This window comes from Candoia aspera, chromosome 7 (genome assembly GCF_035149785.1).
Source record: "Candoia aspera isolate rCanAsp1 chromosome 7, rCanAsp1.hap2, whole genome shotgun sequence".
NCBI classification, from domain to species: Eukaryota; Metazoa; Chordata; class Lepidosauria; order Squamata; family Boidae; genus Candoia; species Candoia aspera.
In genome coordinates, this window is record NC_086159.1 from 1,387,353 (window position 1) to 1,393,505 (window position 6,153).

Sequence of the window (6,153 nt, forward strand, 5' to 3'; positions counted from 1 at the left end):
GCTCTTGCTGCAGTTGTTGGGAAGCCATGGCTATGACCCACATAGTAAGCAGGCCTGGGAGATCTGGGGGAGGTGTGGGAATCTTGGCACAGCTGCCACTCTCTGGCTCCCTGCCCCTCCCCCCACGATGGAAACTTCCCCAGTCGTGTCTCTACATTGGTGCTTGCCCTTGTCTTCCTGCTTCTTCTGTCCTTTGAGAATTTGGGACCTCAGGGAGCCCAACGTTCAATTGGTTGCATGAAGAACAAAATTATTGCTTCTGTGGGCAGCTGCAGCTTTGCGGTTGACAATGTTTTTGGATCAACAGGCATCTTTAGAATTTGGGACTAGGCTGTGGGCATTCTCACAAAATGGCCCATTTGGAAAATGGCTGATATATCAATGTAGTCTTTCAGGAATCCATTTACCTGGGAAAAAAGGTAGAAAATTGCTACCTGTCACTCCTTCAACTCTTCAGGAGACTTGCTGCCTTACCAGCTCACCCACCATTCTTATTTTCAAAGAATGCTTCTTGTAAACTTGTAAATATTCTGATGCTTTGCTCTGAAGCCTTCCAACTTCTCAGTTATTCCTTCAAAAAAATCTAAAATAGTTGCAGCATAGAACCTGAAAAGAAAGTTGCATTCAGATAGGGATGTGTGCGGAGGAAAAAAAAATATTTTGGAAGATGACCTTAAGATGGCTTGGGATTTAGACACAAGTTGAGAATAATGATTTTATGTTGGAAAACAGAAACATTAGAAACAATGCACATTGGACTGAGATGTCTGGTTTGCCTCCATTGAGTGTAGGAACCCCATTAAATATTCCACAAACTCATGTGAAGGATAGTCAAATTTATCTCAGGCCCTGAGGACACGTTCCTGTTCACTATCATGTAAAAATCCAGCTTTTCGCCTGAAACATCTGTTCTATTTTGAGTAAGACCATTTGTCTACCAAACAAAGCCCATCTAGATCAACTGGGTATACCGACTGGCAACAGATCTCTGGGATTCAGACCTGGATCATGGCCTGTGCTTAGTTCAAGCTGAGGGTTAAGAATGCTCTATGAGCACCCAAGTGTGAATGCCAGCATACCTCCCCAGGGAGTTCTGATCAAATGGGCCAACAGCTCCTATCAGGTGGTCATCTGAAACCATCTCATGAACCCGCTGGCTGAAATGTTCTGAATGAAATCTCCCACCAAGCCTGTATCCTTCTTGCCTGATTTGGTATCCATCTGGAACCAAATTCCCTGACAAATCTGACCCTGTGAACTGTACGGCTATGAACCACAGGTTACTCTGCTTTCGCTCATTTCTGCTTGTCACCTTTGTTTCTCCTTAGACTGTGGGAAGAGGCCCCTGGCTCCTAGCAACAAAAGCAGTGTGTGGGATGTGGATGGCATTGACGCTTTGCCTGGAATGTGGCCTTGGCTTGTCAGCATCCAGGTCCTCTCTTCCAAGGGTCCTCGGCACTTGTGTGCTGGGTCCCTTCTTGATCAGCGGTGGGTCCTCACTGCAGCTTATTGCTTCAAGACCAAGAAGAGGTAAGACACTGGCACCTGACAGAGCACTAAGTGTCCATGCAGTGAGGAAGCTTCCTCAGGTTGTCACAGAGGAAGGTGTGTGGAAAGGGAAGGTTGGGGTCACACAACGAACAATGCTCTTGTCCAACGTGGCCATCATGAGCCTGAAGTTGCTACCTGCTGGCCAGGGATGATAATGTGTGCAATTCAACACACTGGGTAGCTTCTAACTGAAGAACTCTAGTGCTAAGTTGTGACTATCAGATTCGGGTGAACCCAGAGACTAGTGGTGAAGCTGGTTATTTTGGATAGAAATTTCTGAGGTCAGGTAATGTATATATAATATGTCCTACTGGTGTAACGAAGTAGGACCATCGTACATGGGCTTCTTCCTGTTGTTTATTCATTCAGTCGCTTCCGACGCTTCATGACTTCATGGACCAGCCCACGCCAGAGCTTCGTGTCGGTCGTCAACACCCCCAGCTCCCCAGGGACGAATCTGTCACCTCTAGAATATCATCCATCCACCTTGCCCTTGGTCGGCCCCTCTTCCTTTTGCCTTCCACTCTCCAGGGTGTCCTGTCTTCTCATTATGTGGCCAAAGTATTTCAGTTTTGCCTTTAATATCATTCCCTCAAGTGAGCAGTCTGGCTTGATTTCCTGGAGTATGGACTGGTTTGATCTTCTTGCAGTCCAAGGCACTCTCAGAATTTTCCTCCAACACCACAGTTCAAAAGCATCGATCTTCCTTCTCTCAGCCTTCCTTATGGTCCAGCTCTTGCAGCCATAGGTTACTACGGGGAACACCATCGCTTTAACTATGCGGGCCTTTGTTGTCAGTGTGATGTCTCTGCTCTTAACTATTTTATCGAGATTGGTCATTGCTCTTCTTCCAAGGATTAAACGTCTTCTGATTTCCTGACTGCAGTCAGCATCTGCAGTAATCTTCGCACCTAGAAATACAAAGTCTTTCACTGCTTCTACATTTTCTCCCTCTATTTGCCAGTTCTCAATCAAGCTGGTTGCCATAATCTTGGTTTTTTTGAGGTTTAGCTGCAAGCCAGCTTTTGCACTTTCTTCTTTCACCTTCATCATAAGGCTCCTCAGTTCCTCTTTGCTTTCAGCCATCAAAGTGGTATCATCTGCATATCTGAGATTGTTAATGTTTCTTCCAGCAATTTTAACCCCAGCCTTGGATTCCTCAAGCCCAACATGTCGCATGATGTGTTCTGCGTACAAGTTGAATAGGTAGGGTGAGAGTATACAGCCCTGCCGTACTCCTTTCCCAATCTTAAACCAGTCCGTTGTTCCATGGTCTGTTCTTACTGTTGCTACTTGGTTGTTATACAGATTCTTCAGGAGGCAGACAAGATGACTTGGTATCCCCATGCCACTAAGAACTTGTCACAATTTGTTATGGTCCACACAGTCAAAGGCTTTAGAATAGTCAATGAAACAGAAATAGATGTTTTTCTGAAACTCCCTGGCTTTTTCCATTATCCAGCGGATATTGGCAAATTGGTCCCTAGTTCCTCTGCCTTTTCTAAACCCAGCTTGTACATCTGGCAATTCTCGCTCCATGAATTGCTGAAGTCTACCTTGCAGGATCTTGAGCATTACCTTACTGTCATGTGAAATGAATGCCACTGTTCGATAGTTTGAACATTCTTTAGTGTTTCCCTTTTCTGGTATGGGGATATAAGTTGATTTTTTCCCAGTCTGATGGCCATTCTTGTGTTTTCCAAATTTGCTGGCATATAGCATGCATTACCTTGACAGCATCATCTCGCAAGATTTTGAACAGTTCAGCTGGGATGCCGTCATCTCCTGCTGCCTTGTTATTAGCAATGCTTCTCAAGGCCCATTCAACCTCACTCTTCAGGATGTCTGGCTCTAGCTCACTGACCGCACCGTCAAAGCTATCCCCGATATTGTTATCCTTCCTATACAGGTCTTCCGTATATTCTTGCCACCTTTTCTTGATCTCTTCTTCTTCTGTTAGGTCCTTGCCATCTTTGTTTTTGATCATACCCATTTTGGCCTGGAATTTACCTCCAATGTTTCTAATTTTCTGGAAGAGGTCTCTTGTCCTTCCTATTCTATTGTCTTCTTCCACTTCCGCACATTGCTTGTTTAAAAATAATTCCTTATCTCTTCTGGCTAACCTCTGGAATTTTGCATTTAATTGGGCATATCTCCCCCTATCACTGTTGCCTTTTGCTTTCCTTCTTTCTTGGGCTACTTCTAGTGTCTCAGCAGACAGCCATTTTGCCTTCTTGGTTTTCTCTTTCTTTGGGATGTATTTTGTTGCCGCCTCCTGAACAATGCTGCCAACTTCTGTCCAGAGTTCTTCCGGGACCCTATCTACTAAGTCCAGTCCCTTAAATCTATTCTTCACCTCCACTGCATATTCCTTAGGAATATTAGTGAGCTCATATCTAGCTGATCTGTGGGTCTTCCCTAATCTCTTTAGTCTGATCCTAAATTGTGCAATAAGAAGTTCGTGATCTGAACTACAGTCAGCTCCAGGTCTTGTTTTTACGGACTGTATAGATGTCTGCCACTTTGGCTACAAAGGATGTAGTCAATCTGATGTTGATGTTGTCCATCTGGTGAAGTCCATGTATAAAGCCGTCTCTTAGGTTGTTGGAAGAGAGTGTTTGTTATGCAGAGTGAGTTGTCTTGGCAAAATTCTATCAGCCTATGTCCTGCTTCGTTTTGTTCTCCCAGGCCATGCTTACCTGTAATTCCAGGTGTCATTTGACTGCCCACCTTAGCATTCCAGTCTCCTGTGATGAAAATAACATCTCTTTTAGGCGTGTCATCCAGTAGGTGCTGCAGATCCTCATAGAACTGCTCTACTTCAGCTTCTTCAGCGTCTGTGGTTGGGGCGTATATTTGGATCACTGTGATGTTAGATGGCTTGCCCTGAATTCGAATTGAGATTATTCTATCACTCTTTGGATTGTATCCAAGCACTACTTTAGCCACTTTACTATTAATTACGAAGGCTACTCCATTTCTTCTGTGGTCCTCTTGTCCGCAGTAGTAGATCTGGTGGTCATCTGATGTGAAGTGGCCCATTCCAGGCCATTTCAGTTCACTGATGCCCAGAATGTCTATCTTTAATCTGGACATCTCTCCAATAACCACATCCAATTTGCCCTGGCTCATAGATCTTACATTCCAGGTTCCAATGGTGTGTTGATCCTTAGAACATCGGATTCGCCGTTCACCACCAGCACCGTCGGCCGCTAGCCGTCCTTTCGGCTTTGAGCTAGCTGCGTCATCACGTCTGGGGCTAGTTGAACTCATCCTCTGTTCCTCCCCAGTAGCATTTTGACCATCTTCCGACCTGGGGGTCTCATCTTCCGATGGTATACCGACATATCTCTGGTTGTACCGATCCATTTAGTTTTCATGGCAAGAATACTGGGGTGGGTTGCCATTACCTTCCTGTCATGATCGCCAGTGCGATGTTGGCGACATCGCAACGGCTCGCATGACAAAGCACGGAGGCTTGCTAATGACTGGAGAGGGATGGGCGATAAAACAGGACAAAGACAGTAATGGGTCTAGGAGATCTACACGCCCTCATCACCCGGTCATCGGCAATTGACACCATTAGCAAGGAGAAGATCAGGGCGAAGATCGGAAGGGCGCGTCCGGACGCTTTCGAGGAATTCCGAAGCCTAATCGCCCGGTAACGAGCCATTACACCGCAGAAAGAAAGACGGAGCAATGCCCGAGGCGATTGGGGCTGGACGACCTCTCACCTAGCAAGCAGGGATGGCCGGTCACCCCGTGGAACTCGTGGGGCACACCTGGGGAATGTGGGGGTGGAGCACTATTTGGCACGAGGCTAGTTAATTCAACTTTTGGCGCACTTCTCTCACTCTCAGCTTCCTACTGGTGTGCACTCTATTCTGAATAAAAGCCAGAGCTTAAACTTGATTAGAATCTGAGTCTTTTATTTAGTCTTAGGCACTCCTCACACTTCCCCAGGGATCGCATTTAGTCTGACCTCTCTGTCATGACCTTCCCGTCTTGGGTGGCCCTTCACGGTTTAGCTCATGGCATCATTGAGGTGCTCAAGCTCCAGCACCACGACCAGGCGACGATCCTTTGCCGAAGCGGCTTCTTCCTAGAGCTGTGGAATTGGAGCTGGGGTAACTGATGGCAGCTACGGTGCTCTTAGCAAAGCCACTTTCTCCAAGGATGGGAGCAGAAAGGAGGAAAGGATAGTATTTGATCCGAGGGTGTCGTGCATTCCATTATGACCATCGTAACTGTAGGACAATACAAGTCCATAGCTGATCAAAGTTCCAGTCCCTTAAAAAATATTTTAACATTTAACATGTGTGTCTCAAATGCATCTGCACTGATTTCTGTGACATTTGGTATACCTCATCCCCTCAGACATTGTCCCACTGCAACATCTGGAGGAGTAGATTCTGGACCAGATGATGTCCGAGGTTTCTTCCAATCCAAGAGAGTCCATAGGATCCAATGCTTTAATCAGAATGATGGAAGTGCCACCATGCTATCATGTCACAAGCTCCACCTGTTCTGTGCGTGGGTGTGATATCAAGGAACACATTCAAAAGGGCAGAGTTTGTGGTGTGATGCCGCTTTGGTGATTTT